The following is a 17209-nucleotide window of genomic DNA, read 5'->3' on the forward strand; positions in this document are numbered from 1 at the left end:
AATATTGTTTTCTTTTGGAAAATCAGATTCTTGGCTTCACTAATAATTTCTTCCTCCAGGACGCTGAAGAGGCTGGCCTCAATATTATCACAGTAACAACTTTCTATAGAACTTCTTAATACTGAGTGCAGATTGGGGTAAACTCTGTTGTTCTCCTACAACCTGTTTTATTCTTATAGCAATGGTGTTTATTGCTGCACACTTGGAGGGTGTTCTGTTGTTCCTGGTTCCAATGTGACTTTTCTAATCTTACTTCACCTTATGCCCAATGATCAATAATTAATTACATACTCATATCTTCTGGAGCACAGGTTTTCAACAATAAACACAACTTCATCAAGCACTCTTCTTTCATATATGCACTATATATAACAGAATATTAAAATCAGGGTTTTTGTCTCAATTTTTGCTGAGTCCCCCCTTCCCCATCCCTAAAAATAGCATCAATCAAATCCAAATTCTCTAAAAAAGATATTTGGCAATATTTTCAGGATTTGCGAAAGACTATATATAAAAATTTGTTTTGCAACCTTCTCCTATCACCTACCTCCAGACTACAAAATCTAAGATAGAAATTGGAGGATTTCTTTGAGAATTTTTAAAAATCTTACAGCCTGTTTTTTTTTCACTCCTCTTCCTAAAGGGCAGAAGAATGAAATACTTCTCCTTATCTTAAATCTGTTGAGGTAGGCTTCCTAGAGATTACTTACATAATTTTAGTACATAATTCTTGAAGTTCGGAAGGCTAAGGTGGGACATGGTGGGCAAAATTTAAAAATAGGAGGCCAAGTACATATTAACCAATAGAAAATCTAGGTAGGAAAGTCTGTCACTACTGGCCAAAGGAGAAAGAAGGGGAAATGAATGGCCCACGTTAGAAGCCTGTTGCATTTACACTCAAGAAGCCACCAGAATCAATGAGGGTTTTCTTACAGACTAGATAGGGACAAGGTCAGGGAGAGGGGACAGCCTGGAGACGTATTAATTTTTCGCAGATTAACTGCCTGGAGGAAATATTGAACTAACATAGGATGAAACACAGTATAGCTGATAGATACCTGAGTGACTTTTTGGAAGAAACTAAATTGTTCTCATTATGAGAAGCAGACTCTAAGGTCTAGTGGGGGCTAATAGTAGTATCCTTACTAGGCCCCAAACAAGGAGGAGAATTTATCTACCGTTAGAGACCAAACAAAGTTAGCTCGAGATATCCACCGTGGCCAGAGGAAATCAATCCAACATGGCCAGAGGAAAGCACATCATACTGACCCCAGCCAAGAGGAAAACACAGCCTCGGCTCACAATGATGAGAGAGAGGAAGAAAAACTCATCAAGGGAATAAAGGTGGCGGCCACTTATCACAGGTTCTATGTGAAACTATCAAAGCTGGCTCAAACCAAGGGGAGAGAAGGAGCTTTCTTGAAATGTGTTTTTGCTTATTGCCTAGGCATTTAATTCCTGAACAAAGACTATTTAAATCTTAAAGATTAAAGGATGTTTTTCAAGTCTGAAAATCACAGGACTCAAATTAGCTTTCAATTCAGGGGCCAGGAAATGGCAAGCCCCACTGCGTGAGTTTGGAGGGGTGAAGAATAATGGAGGGAAGGTGTGAGAGAATAAAGTTTTTTTCTTTTGGCTCCACGTTAAGTTATGTATACCCATGTCAGAGCTGCAAGAACATCCATGGCATGGAACTGCAGCTCCCACCTTATGAAAAGTGTTACCTATACAAGAACAATATTACTTGATAACATCATTTTATCAACCGGGCACAGTGGCTCATGCCTGTAATTTCAGCATTCTGGGAGGCCTAGGGGGTTGGATCACCTGAGGTCAGGAGTTCAAGACCAGCCTGACCAACAAGGTGAAACCCCATCTCTACTAAAAGTTCAAAAATTAGTTGGACGTGGTGGCGGGCGCCTGTAGTCCCAGCTACTCGGGAGGCTGAGGCAGGAGAATTGCTTGCACTGGGTAGGCAGAAGTTGCAGTGAGCCGAGATTGTGCCATTGCACTCCAGCCTGGGCTACAAGAGCAAAACTTCACTTAAAAAAAAAAAAAAAAAAAAAAAAAAAAAAAAAAAGATCAATTGATAATTTTGTTTTTCTTCCAAGAATAATACTTTTTTTTTTACATGTGACTAATTTCACAAGTCTCCTGTGTAACTCGTAGCTATTCAAAGTGAAAGTTGTGCAACTTTGAAAGACCCCTGAGTAATTCCAGTTTGTTCTTTATTTTTACTAAAAAGCATGACAGGTATTTTATGCTCATTTTAGGGAGGAAAAAAAAAACAGGACTTAATTGGCTTATCATAAAGGTGATAGATTATGTTTTGTAAGAACACAAAGCACCTGTTTCTTGTTAGTGTTTGACTGAACTTCACACTAGTTAACACTCTGGGGACCAGTGAAAGGTTAATTTGTACTATAAAATTCAATTCTCAGATAGTCATTGTCATGCTTCTAATCACATTTCTTTTTGGCCACCAGGCCAAATTCAATTGTAACAATACATGCAGGTTCACAATATGTATTCACACTGGAGACCTGGCCATTGTTTCTATTTATGCTGATATTCTAGGTTATAATAGTGCATTACTTTTTACATCTCAATGGACTAGCCGAATATCTATTTTGGGCAGTTGAAGATACAAAGCAATATAGGCATTGATACAGTTTGCATGTTTACCCTTGTCCAAATCTCATGTCGAAATGTAATCCCCAGTGTTGAAGGTGGGGCCTGGTAAGAGGTGATTGAATCATGGGGACAGATTCCTTATGGCCTTATGCTATCCTCGTGATAGTGAGTTCTTGCAAGATTTGTTTAAGTATATAGTGCTCCCTTGCTCCTGCTTTTGCCATGTGACATTCCTGCTCTATTCCTGCTTCTGCTTGGCCTTCCACCATGAGTAAAATCTCCCTGAGGCCCCCAAAGGCTTAGCAAAGCTAGTACCATGCTTGTACAGCCTGCAGAACTGTGAGCTAATTAAGCCTCTTTTCTGTATAAATTATATGGTCCCAGTCTTTATAGCAATGAAAGAACAACCTAATACAGTCGTGATGGCAAAAATTAAAAACTATGTAGCTAATGAAATATAGAAAATACAATTTCAAATGATGTGTAAAATGTTAGCAGGGATGAGTTGTACCTTGGTAAACTGATACAAATAAACATTGTCTGACGAATTCACTCTTTGTTTGATAAAAAACTATCTTTAAGAAACTGATAATAATGAGGCAAGAAAATTTCTATAAAAATAACAATAGGCAGGACCCCGTGGCTCACGCCTGTAATCCTAGCACTTTAGGAGGCCAAGGTGGGCAGATCACGGGTCAGGAGATCGAGATCATCTTGGCTAATATGGTGAAACCCTGTCTCTACTAAAAATACAAAAATTAGCTGGGCATGGCGGTGTGCACCTGCAGTCCCAGCTGCTGGGGAGGCTGAGGCAGGAGAATGGTATGAACCTGGGAGGCGGAGCTTGCAGTGAGTGGAGATCGCACCACTGCACTCCAGCCTGGGCGACAGAGTGAGAGTCCATCTCAAAACAATAAAAAATAAAAAATGAAAAAAATAAAAATAAAAAAGTGAAAAAATAAATAAAGCTTACATTTTAAACTTAAAATGTATGTGAACTAAATTTTTTAAGTTTTTTCCTTTGAAACTTTCAAACTTCTCACAGATCACTCCCAAGCACTGGTACCACAGCACCATGTCACCCTCATCCTCTGCAGAATAGCATGATACATCACTGGATGTCTTCTTGTTGATTGCCTTCTCTAAGGCAGATATTGACCTAGGCATTTGGAACACAGTGTTGAAGAACACAATTATGTAGCCTACTCTCCAAAAGCTTACACTCTAGCAAAGAAGTCATATAAAAACCCATAATTAGGCCAGGCGTGGTGGCTCACTCCTTTAATCCTAGCACTTTGGGAGGTGAGTAGGGCGGATCACCTGAGGTCAGGAGTTCGAGACCAGCCTGACCAACATGATGAAACCCTATCTCTACTAATACAAAAATTAGCTGGGCATGGTAATGCATGCCTGTAATCCCAGCTACTTGGGAGGCTGAGGCAGGAGAATCACTTGAACCCAGGAGGCAGATGTTGCAGTGAGCCAAGGTAGTGCCATTGCACTCCAGCCTGGGCGACAAGAGTAAAACTCCATCTCAAAATAAATAAGTATAAATAAAATAAAAAATTAAAATCCATAATTAAAATAGCATCAGGAACACTTGACCTGATAAAGAGATGGATCTTGTGAAGTCATATAACCTGAGCCCTGAGGTATGAGTAAAGGATAGGCACTTGAAGTGGGGTTGGCAGTATGTGGTGTGTGTGTGTGTGCACATTTGTGCATGTGTGTGTTGGTTGGGAATGTGGGGTGGGGTAGTAAGTTGGGGTAGTAAGTAGAGCAAATGAAGCAGGGGGAGCACAATGCCATAGATAATCAAAAGGAATTACCAAAGATAAGATAATTACAAAGCGTGCCTAGGAGTTCAAGTCCTGCCAGAAAAATGGGAAATGGATTCACCAGAGACAAGTGGGAGACCCAGAGCAGCAAGTATAAAGCCAATTGTCGAATGTGCATAAACAGAGAAATTCCTAAGCATGATGATGAGACGTTGTATTATTTGCTTCCTTAATCCTGATAATCAATTATATATAGTAATAATAATACTTCCATTTTCAAAATTTACACTGCACCAGCCATAATAGCATTTCTATTAATACATTTCTGATAACATTCACGAAAGATCATACACTTGAAAGCTGTGAGATCAATCAGTTGTAATACATCAAGCTCTACCTCAGAGTAGCAGATTGCCACCTCTGGCTGCCACTCACGGGTAGCAAGAGCAATTTCATTTGGGTCCATTGTGCTTTCTAGTTTACAGCATGTGCATTGTACTTGTGCTTAGATGTGAAGCATTTTATCAGCATTATTAAACTTATCATGTGGGAGACATGCAAAAGCACTGAGAGTAATGGAACTATTGGTAAAAAAAATACATACTCTTACAATGAAAACATCAACAGTTTTATTTTTTACTAAACGTTTTAAAAAGTTTGAGATACAGAGAAATCTCTTTCACCCTTTATCCAGTTTCCCCCCAATGGTAACATATTGGAAACTATAATATAATATTATAACCAGGATAATGGCATTGATACAGTCAAAATAGAGAACATTTTCATCACCGCAAGGATTTACAATGGCACCCTTTTATAGTCACACTTAGCTACCTTCTCTCAGCCTCTTCCTTAACCCCAAACCCCCTTATCCGTTCTGCATTTCTATAATATTGTCATTTTGAGGATCTTATGTAAAGGAAATTATATACTATGTAACTTTTTGAGATTGAAGTTTTTTTTAATTGTACAACATAATTCTCTGGAGATTCATCCAGGTTGAGTGTGTCAATAATTCATTCCTTTTCATTGGTTGGTAATACTTCTTTGTATTGATGAACCACAGTTAGCTTAACCATTCACTCATTGAAGAACATTCTGGGTTATTTTCAGTTTGGGTCTATTATAAATAAAACAGCCACAAACATTCATGTACAGGTTTGTGTGTGAACATAAGCCTTCCTGTCTCTGGTATAAATGCAGCACTTGTTAATAGTACATGGCCACATATTAATAGCATGGTTAGTTTTTTAAGAAATTGCCAAACTGTTTTCCAGAATGGCTGTGACATCTACCTTTCTCATTGGCAATGTATGAGTGATCCAGGTTCTCTGCAGCATTGCCAGTATTTGCTTTTGACTCTCTCTTTCTCTTTCTCTATCTATATAGTCAAAATATATACATATATTTGCTTTTGACTACATATATATGTTTGCCTTTCACTATTTTTTGCTTTTGAATATATACGTATACATAATTCATTGTGTAGATATGTATATTGTGTGTACATATGTACATTATGTGTGCGTCTACATATATATGTATACACATATATGTGAACATTTTATTATGCACGTATATGCCATCTGTATATTCTCTTGGGTAAAATGTCTCTTCATGTTTTCTCCCTACATTTTGTGAATGGGTTATCATTATTATTTACTGTTGAGTTTTGAGAGTACTTAATATATTTTTAGATACCAGTCTTTTGTCAGTTTGCAAATATTTTCTCCCAGTTGGAAGCTTGTTTTTTCATCCTCTTAACAAGATGTTCCAGAGAAAAAAAGATTTTAATTTTGGGGAAGTCCAATTTATCTATTTTTTCTTTTATAAAACTTGTTTTTAGTGACTAGTTTCAGAACTCTTTGCCTAGTCCTAGATTCCAAAGGTCTCCTGTTTGTTTGTTTTTTTCTCTAAAAGTTTTATGGTTTTACATTCTACATTTAAATCCTTGAGCCATTTCAGTTAATGTTTGTACAAGATGTAAGAATTAGATAAAAGTTCATTTTTCTGTTTTGCCTCTGTATGCTAATTTCCTTAGCACCATTCCTTGAAAAGGCTATCTTTCCTCCATTGAATTGCCTTGGTACCTTTGTCAAAAATTAATCTGGCATATTTGTGTGGGTCTGAGTTCTCTGCCCTTTCTTATTGATCACGAAGTAAAATGTTAGCTGTAGATTTTTCTTGGTAGCTCAAATTGAGAAATTTTCCCTTTATTCCTACTAATCTGAGAGTTGTCTGTTTGATTCCTTTAATCATAAGAGGGTGTTGAATTTTGTAAAATGCTTTTTCCTGCACGGGCTGATATAGTCATGCAATATGTTTTTCTTCAGATTGTTAATATGATGGCTTACATGGATTGATGGCAGAATATTGAACCATTCTGCATCCTTAGAATAAACCTCACTTGGTCATTGATCCATGCCTAGCTATTTCTTTTCTGAGAGTTAATTCATTACGAAGTTAATTTTCTTAATATTTATAGAAATATTCAAATTATCTATGATATATTGAGTACATTCTGGAAGTTTGTGTTTTTATGGTAACTGGTCCATTTCACTACATTGTCAAAGTTACGTGTGTAAAATTATGGAAAATATTTCCTTATTCTTTAGATAGTTGCAGGATCTGCAGTAATATTTCCTGTTGCACTCCTAATATTGGTAATTTGTGTCTTCTCTCTTCTATCATTGTCAATCATGCTAGAGTTTTGTCAATTATATTGACTTTTTATGAAGAACCATCTATGTTTAATTGATTTTCTCTATTGTCTTTCTTTTTCCCAGTTTCATTTTCTGTTTTATGTTTATTATTTTCTTCCTTCTGTTTTCTTTGTGTTTATTTTGCTTTTTTTATTTTCAAATCCTGGAGGTGAGAGACTGGATTATTTTGAGACTTTTCTCTTCTTTCTTAATGTATGCATTTAGACTTACAAATTTTCCTATCAATACTGCTTTAGCTGCATCCCACTAGTTTGATTTCTTGTTTTTCATTTTAATTTGGTTCAATTTAGTTTTTTTTAATTTCCTTTGAGACTTTCTCTTTGACCTTCTATCTAGAAATGCATTATTTAGTTTTTCAGTGTTTGAAGACTTTACTGCCATCTTTCTTGTCGATTTCTACCTAGGTTTTATTGTAATCATGTCACATTATGTATGATTTTATTATTTTTGAATTAGGTTTGTTCTATGGTTAAGGATATGCTTTATCTTGGTATATGTTCTGTGAGTACTTGAAAAGAATGTATATCATGCTGTTTCATGAAGTGTTCTATAAATGTCCATTGAATTCTGCTGGTTGATGGTGTTGAGTTATTCTATATCATTGCTGATTTCCTGTTGAGGTATTCTATCAGTTGTTGAAAGAGGGAAATTGAGCTTTTTAACTACAATTGTGACTTTGTCTTTGTCTTTTCAGTTCTGTCAGTTTTTGCTTCACATATCTTGCAGCTTTGTTATTTGCTATACACACATTTAGTATTGTTATATCTTCTTGTATTGACTCTTAAAGAGTATTGTATAAACTTTTGTATTATTAATGTCCCTTTCTAGATCTGGTAATTTTCCTTGCTCTAAAATTAACATTATCTGATATTAATATAACCACGACTGCTTTAATTGATGTTTGCATGATCTCTTTTTTCTTCCTTTTACTATCACTCTACCAGTACTTTAACTGGTGCATTTAGACCATTTATAGTTAGTGTAATTATTTGTATGTTAGGATGAAGTCTGACATGTTATTGTTTTGCATTCTTTTTATTCATTCTGTTTTTTGTTTCTGTTATATCTTTCCTATCTTCCTGTGGGTTACTTGAAAATATTTTGGAATTCTCTTTTGATAGAATGTTTTCAGTGTGTCTCCTTTACAGCTATTTTAGTGTTTTCTCTAAGTATTACATTAAATATACACGACTAATAGTAGTCTACTAGTGTAGTGATCTTACAACTTTGATTATAGAAATCTTGCCTACCTTTGTATTTCTTTACTTTCCCCCAATTAGAATATAATTATCCTAAATATTTTCTTTGCTTACATTTAGAATCACACAAGGAGGAAGGGGAAATAATAGAAGAAACTGAAAAAAGGGCATTCTGTAGAACTTACTCATATTTTGGGTTACCATATGCTTTCTTCTTTCCTTACATTTAATGTTCCTTCTTTATTGTTTTTTCTGATTAAATGAGTTATTTTGGCTATTCTTTTAGAATACATCTACTGGCAACAAATTCTCTTCGTTTCTCTTTATCTGAAAGTATCTTGATTTTATTTTCATTACTGAAGGAAATTTTGTTGGATATATAATTCTGGAATGGCTGTTCTTTGCTTTCAGCACTTGAAAAATACAGTGCTACGTTTTTCGGGTCTCCGTGGTTTCTGAGGATGAGTTCACTATCATTTGAATTTTTTCCCTATAGATAAGATTTTCTTTTTCTTTCTCATCACTTTGATTTTTTTTTGTTTTTATGTACTTTTGGAATTGTAATTATGATCCGTCTTTGCATGTATTTCTTTAGACTTCTTCTGTTTGAGGTGTTGTCAGTTTCTTGAATCGGTAGATTTATATCTTATGATTTGAAAAATTTGGGCTTCTTTTTCAACATTTAATGCTGTTCTTATTTTTTTCATTGACCAAAAAAACTATATTTTTAGTCATTGTTTCTCTGAGTATTTTTTTCATCTTTGCTCTCTCTCCTCCATTCTCTCAGACCCCAATGACATAAATGCTACATCTTTGGTTATGGTCCCTCAGGTCCCTGAGGCTTTGTTCAATTTTTTTACTCTATTTCTTTTCTTTGGTTCAAATGTGGCAATTTTTATTATTCTGTTTTCCAGTTCACTAATTTGTTGCTCTGACTCTTCCATTCTGCTGTTTAGCTCATTCACAGATTTTTCTGTTTTGTTTTGTTTTAATTTGGTCATTGTACTTTTTGGTTTTATAATTTCAAATGTCTAAAATTTATAAAATGTGTTCTTGCCAGGCGCGGTGGCTCAAGCCTGTAATCCCAGCACTTTGGGAGGCTGAGACGGGCGGATCACGAGGTCAGGAGATCGAGACCATCCTGGCTAATACGGTGAAACCCCGTCTCTACTAAAAAATACAAAAAAAACTAGCCGGGCGAGGTGGCGGGCGCCTGTAGTCCCAGCTACTCGGGAGGCTGAGGCAGGAGAATGGCGTAAACCCGGGGGGCGGAGCTTGCAGTGAGCTGAGATCTGGCCACTGCACTCCAGCCTGGGCGACAGAGCGAGACTCCGTCTCAAAAAAAAAATTAAAAAAAACAAATAAATAAATAAATAAAATGTGTTCTTTATATTTTCTACTTCTTTGCTGAGATTTCCTGTTTCTCTGCTGAGGCCATTTATTTTTTTTTTAAATTAGTTTCAAGAAGGTTTGTATACCTGATTGTTGAAGCATTTTAATTATAGCTGGTTTAGAATTTTGTTAGATAGTTCTAATATTTCTGTGATCTCAATGGTGGCATCTATTTATTGTCTTTTTTAATACAGTTTGAGATCTCTTGGTTTTCAGCAGGTTGAGAAGTTTAGGAGGCCTCCCAAATCACCCTCAAGTCAGTAATTCACTAGACGCATTCACAGAATTTAGAACTCAACAAAGATCATTTTATGTCTTCAAGCAACTTATAATTGCTATTTATCGCGGAGAAAAGATAGAGATTAAAATCAGCAACCAGAAAAGGCATACAGGGCACGGTCCAAGAGATATAAGTTTTTGATGTCTTCTCTCATTGGAGGTGGAGTATTCAACTGGAATTTTCCTTTTCTTTTCTTTTCTTTCTTTTCTTTTCTTTTCTTTTCTTTTCTTTTCTTTTCTTCTCTTCTCTTTCTTTTCTTTCTTTCTGTTTTTTTATGTTTTTTTTTTTTTTTTTTTTGAGTGCAGTGGCATGATCTCGGTTCACTACAACCTCCGCCTCCCAGGTTCAAGAGATTCTCCTGCCTCAGCCTCCTGAGTAGCTGGAATTACAGGTGCCCACCACTATGCCCAGCTAATTTTTGTATTTTTAGTAGACACGGGGTTTCACCATGTTGACCAGGCTGGCCTTGAACTCCTGATCTCAGGTGATACACCCACCTTGGCCTCCTAAAGTGATGAGATTACATTGGAGTTTTCAATTGTCTTCTCCCATTGGAGGTGGGAAGGCAGTGCTCATTTGTCTTAGCAGTGATGGGTGACAATACATGGAGTTTCACCAATCAGGGAAACTCCACCAAGCCTTGGTGTCTACAGTTTTCTTTGGGTGTTGGTTACATAGACGTGGTTGACTGCTCATGTTGTTGACCTTAGTTTTTAGGCCCTTTAGAGATGAAGTCACATGGCCCAAAGGCCCACCGTAAATCACACTGTTATCACAGACTATGCTGCATAGCACAAGGCTCCCGTGTAAACAAAGATACCCTTATTAAGCAGGACATTCTGAGAACTTGTAGGTTAGCACCCAGGATCCAGGGAGAAAGGCTAAATCTTTCTTCAGGCAAGGTTAATCCTTTGCTTCACAGTATGAAGCCTTGACATATGGTATCATGTTATGAGAGTCTGGATCTTATTTAAAATTCTGCTCCAGGTGGCTTTCTCTGCCACTGCTCCAGCAACAGAAGGAGAGACACTGTGTTTTTTATTTTTTATTTCCAACTTTTATTTAAGTTCAGGGGTACACATGCAGGATGTGCAGGTTTGTTACAGAGGTAAATGTGTGCCACGGTGGTTTGCTGCACAGAACATCCCACCACCTAGATATTAAGCCAAGCCTCCATTAGCTATTCTTTCTAATCGTTTTCCTTCTCTTCACCCTCTCCTCTGACACGCCCCAGTGTGTATTATTTCCCTCCCTGTGTCATTTAGTTCCCACTTGTAAGTGAGAATATGTGGCATTTGGTATTCTGCTCCTTTGTTAGTTATAACAAACGATATATGGTCTACAGCTCCATCCATGTCCCTGCAAAGGACATAATCTCATTCCTTTTAAAGGCTGCATATTATTCCATGGTGTATATGTACCACATTTCCTGTATCCAGTCTATCATGGATGGGCATTTAGGTTGATTCCTTGTCTTTGCTGTTATGAGTAGTGCTGCAGTGAATGTACTCATGCATGTGTCTTCATAATAGAATGATTTGTATTCCTTAGGGTATATAACCAGAAATTGGGTTGCTGGGTCGAATGGTATTTCTAAGTCTTTAAGGAATAGCTATGCTGTCTTCCACAATGGTTGAACTAATTTACACTCCTACCAACAATGTCAAAGTCTTCCTTTTACTCCACAACCTTGCCAGCATCTATTGCTTTTTGACTTTTTAATAATACTCATTCTGACTGGTGTGAGACAGTATCTCATTGTGGTTTTGATTTGCATTTCTTTCATGATCAGTGATGCTAAGCTTTTCTTCATAGGTTCGTTGGCTGCATGTATGTCTTCTTTTGAAATGTGTCTGTTCATGTCCTTTGCCCACTTTTTAATTTTCTTTTTGGTGTAAATTTGTTTAAGTTTCTTGTAGATGCTTGATACTAAACCTTTGTCAGATGGATAGATTGCAAAACTTTTCTGCCCTTCTGTAGGCTATTTACTCTGTTGATAGTTTCTTTTGCTGTGCAGAGGCTCTTTAGTTGAATCAAATGCCATTTGTCAATTTTTGCTTTCGTTGCAACTGCTTTTGGCATCTTTGTCATAAAATCTTTGCCTGGAGTGGCACTGTCTTATTACTGCCAGGTGGAAACAGAAGTCCAGGTTTACTTCTCAACTTCCATTGGCATGCTACAGGAGTCATTCTTTTTACTCTTTGGTAGGAGTAGGAGGCCTTGCTTCCCCACGTGGTCTTCGCTGACACAGAGTGATGGTGGCCTCATTATTGTGGGTGATTCTGAAAATCCTGACCCTCCAGTAGGCCTCCTCTGATATCACTTGGTAAAGGAGAGGAAGAAGTGCCTCATTATTGCCAAGTCAGGCAGGAATTTCAGGCCCTGTGTGTTCCCACTGGCACCACGTGAGGAAGCATCATTACCACCTCATGGAGATGAAAGTCCCAGATTTTTGCTCAACTTCTCTGACATCACTTCAAAGAGTGTTGGACACTTTTCAGAGCCTCATGAAGGAGGAAGTGTAGGGTGCCCAGCTGGGCTTTGTTGGCTTGGGAGGAAAGGAAGTTACAATTTTACTGTGGCGTTGGGCTGAAGTAGTATAGTTATTGTCTACAATTTGTATGTCTTGCTAAGCTGCCCTTTTTTTGATCCTATAGCTACAGAGATGAGACCTTTTTTGGAGCATTTATTTTCTGGGTCTTTGGCATTTCTGGGTTGCTGGTTTCTTTAGCTCCTGGTTTGTGATAATGAAGCAAAAAGAAAAGTCACGGAGCTCCCCAATGTGCTATTCCTTAAGTTCTGAGGTTCCTAACCTGTCTACCCTCCACTCTGACATTTCAGGGTCTTATTTTATTTGTTCTCTACATAATGCTCAGGGCTTTCAGTTGTATTTAGTGAGATAATTTTTTTAAAAAAGTCCATTGTATGTTTTCTTAAATGGAAATCCTCCAGGACATAATTTGAGGCTGAAAAATGATGACAAATATTTTGAAGGACACAAAACAAATCATAAACCATGTAAAATGTGTTAATCTGTGCAACAGATGATAATAAAAAAATACAGAAACAAGGGATTGTCAAAAAGGAAAAAGAAAACTTTCCAAGGGTGTGACTAGAAGGTCAGTTTCAACACTGGATGTCTGATTTTCTGATGATAATTCCGGAGAAATCCGGGAATTTATTGGAGAACTTAAAGATTAACAGTGAAAGTTTTACAGGTTCAAAGCCCTTTTAAATGTAAAACTGCTGTAGCTATTAAGGCATTCCTGATAAAGTTTGTGGAATTCACAAAAGAAGAGGAACGCATGCTTCAGTTGATTTCCAGTGTTAATAAAACTGATCTGTTTGGTAAAATGCAGGCTGATGGAAATGTACCAGCAACAGGAGAAAAGCATGCTCCATGTACCACTTGAAGTTCTTTCAGAAACAGAGAGTTCCCTAGATGGTCCAGGCAGGAAGATATTAAATAGATGAAAATACAGTCGTGCATCACTTAGGGATGGGGATATGTTCCTGGAAATGCATCGTTAGGCAGCTTCATCATTGTGCACACATTATAGAGTGTACTTACATATACAAATGTAGATGGTATAGTCTACTACACACTATTGCACATAGGCTCCAAACCTAAGCAACATGTAACTGCACTGAATACTGTAGGCAATTGTAACACAGTGGAAAATATTTGTGTATCTAAACATAGTACAAAAGACACAATAAAAATATGGTGTTATAATCGTATGGGACCTGAGCCATCTATGCTGTTGTTGACTGAAACATCGTTATGCTATGCATGACTGTAGTTACTTACAAAACCTTTAGAAGATTCGAGGAAACAAATCTTAGGGGAAACACTATTTGATTTTAGGTTTCAGAGGTAGTGGGAACTATAGGAGACAGACACCAATGATCTCAGCACCCTTCTGCTCTAAAGTGGTTGATTAGCAGAATTCCTGTAAGCCATCAGCAGTTCCTAACCCCCGATTGTTTCTACCAAAGCTCCTCACCTTCCAGCTGCTGTTGAAGTGCTCTGTTGCTGCTTTACTTCCTCTTTTCAAATATCCTATGTGGCATTTTCATTACTTTTTCTGACAGACTCTAAAACCAGATTTGCTTTCAATGATTCTGGGAGGTGTGGTTCCCATGTTTTCAGTCCCACAATACAGGAGAGAAGACAGAAGGTACAGAATAGTATAAACTTGCCAATGTATAGCCGGGCACACCTGGTGTTAATGTGATGCACTTATGAACAGTTAAATGAAAATAAGAGAACATTCTTTTTTTACCCAGGAAGTATTCATATAGATTTTGTTAATAGGAAATGATTGCTCTCTTCTTATAGATTAAATAGAGACTAATAAAATTTAAGCAACTAATTCCGGCAACCAAGGTTGCCAAAAAAAAAAAAAAAGTGTTGGAACTGGGATTTGAGGTGGAATTCAATTGTCCTCTTAGCTATCCAGTTTTACTTCTCCTTTAAAAAGCTTTGAGGGATAAAGTGTTAAGCTTAAGGTCATAGCTAAGCATATTTGTGTATAATTAAAGAGCATGATATAGTCAGAAAACTGCAAATATGATACAATGGGTTGTGTATGTGAGGAAACAAGTGGAAAATAGATGTGTACAGAAAAAAGAAAAAATGCATATATTAAACATATATAAATGATTACTGTGCTTTGATGAGCATCAACACTTGAAAGGAATTGTGTAAGGAATGGCAGAAGCAAGAAAAAACTTGGAAAGAAACGATTCCACTAAATTCAAAGAGCAAAGAGAGATTATCTTCTTTTTAGGAGGCATAGTTCTTGAACTCCCCCAAATTCCTTCATTACAAACAGAGCACCTGGAGAGCAAAAGCAAAAACTTACAAGAACTTTTGTGAGAAAGCGTTTGAGAAACCGCCAAACTGTATTCCACAGCGGTGACATCTTCTGCATTCCCACCAGCAATGTAAGAGCATTCCAGTTTCTCACATTCTGGCCTGTACGCAGTACTTTCTATTTCTTGTTGTTGTAACAAATCTAGTGGGTCTAAAAGAGATATCCCATTGAGTTTTGATTTGCATTTCCCTAATGACTAATGATCTTGAACATTTTTTTCATGCGCTTATTGACCATTTGTGTATCTTCTTTGGAAAAATGTCTATTCAATTAATTTGCACATTTTTATTTTAGTTTTAGCTTTTTAAAAAATTTTCCAACTTTTAAATTCAAGGGGTACATGTGCATGTGTGTTATATAGGTAAATTGCATGTCATGGGGGTTTGGTGTACAGATTATTTCATCATCTAGGTAATAAGCATAGTACCAAATAGATAGTTTTGTGATCCTCACTCTCCTGCAAGCCTCCTCCCTCAAGTAGGCCCCAGTGCCTATTGTTCCCTTCTTTGTGTCCACAGGTACTCAATATTTAGTTCCCACTTATAAGTGAGAACATGTGGTATTTGGTTTTCTGCTGTTTCTGCCTTAATTCATTTAGGATACTGTCCTCCAGCTGCATCCATGTTCTGGCAAAAGACATGATCTCCTTTTTTATGGCTGTGTAGGATTCCATGGGGTATATGTACCACATTTTCTTTTTCTTTTTTTTTTTTTTTGAGACGGAGTCTCTCTCTGTTACCCAGGCTGGAGTGCAGTGGCCGGATCTCAGCTCACTGCAAGCTCCACCTCCCGGGTTTACGCCATTCTCCTGCCTCAGCCTCCCGAGAAGCTGGGACTACAGGCGCCCGCCACCTCGCCCGGCTAGTTTTTTGTATTTTTTAGTAGAGACTGGGTTTCACCGTGTTAGCCAGGATGGTCTCAATCTCCTGACCTCCTGATCCGCCCGTCTTGGCCTCCCAAAGTGCTGGGATTACTGAATCACCACACCCAGTTCTTTATCCAATTCACCATTGACGGGCATTTAGGTTGATGCCATGTCTTTTTTATTATGAACAGGGCTGCAATGAACATATGTGTGCATGTGCCTTTATGGAAGAACGATTTATATTCCTTTGGGTGTATACCTAATAATGGGATTGCTGGATCAAATGCTGATTCTGTTTTAAGTTCTCTGCGAAGTCTCTAAGCCAGTCTACACAGTGGCTGAATTAGTTTACAGTCTCACCAGAAGTGTATGAGTGTTCCCTTTTCTCTGCAGCCTTTCCAGCATCTGTTATTTTTTTACTTTCCAATAATAGCTATTCTGACTGGTGTGAGATAGTATCTCATTGTGGTTTTGATTTGCATTTCTCTGATGATTAGTGATGATGAGCATATATGTTTGTTGGCATTCGTATATCTTTTGAGAAGTGTCTGTTCATATCTTCTGCCTGTTTTTTTTTTTTTTTTGATGAGGTTATTTGTTTATTGCTTGTTTAACTTCCTTATCGATTCTGGATATTAGACCAGTGTTAGATGCATATTTGTGAATTTTTTTCTCCCATTCTGTAGGTTTTCAGTTTACTCTGTCGATAGTTTCTTTTGACATGCAGTAGCTCTTTTTTTAATTAGGTACAACTAGTCAATTTTTGTTTCCATTGCAATTGTTTTGGAGTCTTTGTCATGAAATCTTTGCCAGGGATGATATCCAAAATGGTATTTTGCAGGTTTTCTTCTTTCTCTTTATTTCCTTTTGTAGTTTCAGGTTTTATATTTAAATCTTTAATCCATCTTGGATTGATTTTTTTATATGGTGTAAGGTAGGGGCCCAGTTTGAATCTTCTGCATAGGGCTATCCAGTTATCTCAGTAATATTTATCGACTCAGGAGTTTTTTCCCCACGGTTTTTGTCTTCTTTGTAGATCAGATGGTTGTCAGTTTGCAGCTTTATTTCTGGATTCTCTAACCTGTTCCATTGGTCTTTGTGTCTGTTTTTGTACCAGCATCATGCTGTCATGCTTCTTTGGTTACTTTAGGATTGTAGTAGGGTTTGAAGTCACATTTGCTCTTTTTTTTTTTTTTTTTTTTTTTTTTTTTTTTCGTTTGAGATGGAGTCTTGCTCTGTCTTCCAGGCTGGAGTGCAGTGGCACCATCTCGGCTCACTGCAAGCTCCGCCTCCTGGGTTCACCTAATTCTCCTGCCTCAGCTTCCCAAGTAGCTGCGACTACAGGTACCCTCCACCACTCCCGGCTAATTTTTTGTATTTTTAGTAGAGATAGGGTTTGATCTCCTGACCTCGTGATCTGCCTGCCTCAGCCTCCCAAAGTGCTGGGATTACAGGCGT

Source organism: Rhinopithecus roxellana, chromosome 5, assembly GCF_007565055.1.
Source record: "Rhinopithecus roxellana isolate Shanxi Qingling chromosome 5, ASM756505v1, whole genome shotgun sequence".
Classification (NCBI taxonomy): domain Eukaryota; kingdom Metazoa; phylum Chordata; class Mammalia; order Primates; family Cercopithecidae; genus Rhinopithecus; species Rhinopithecus roxellana.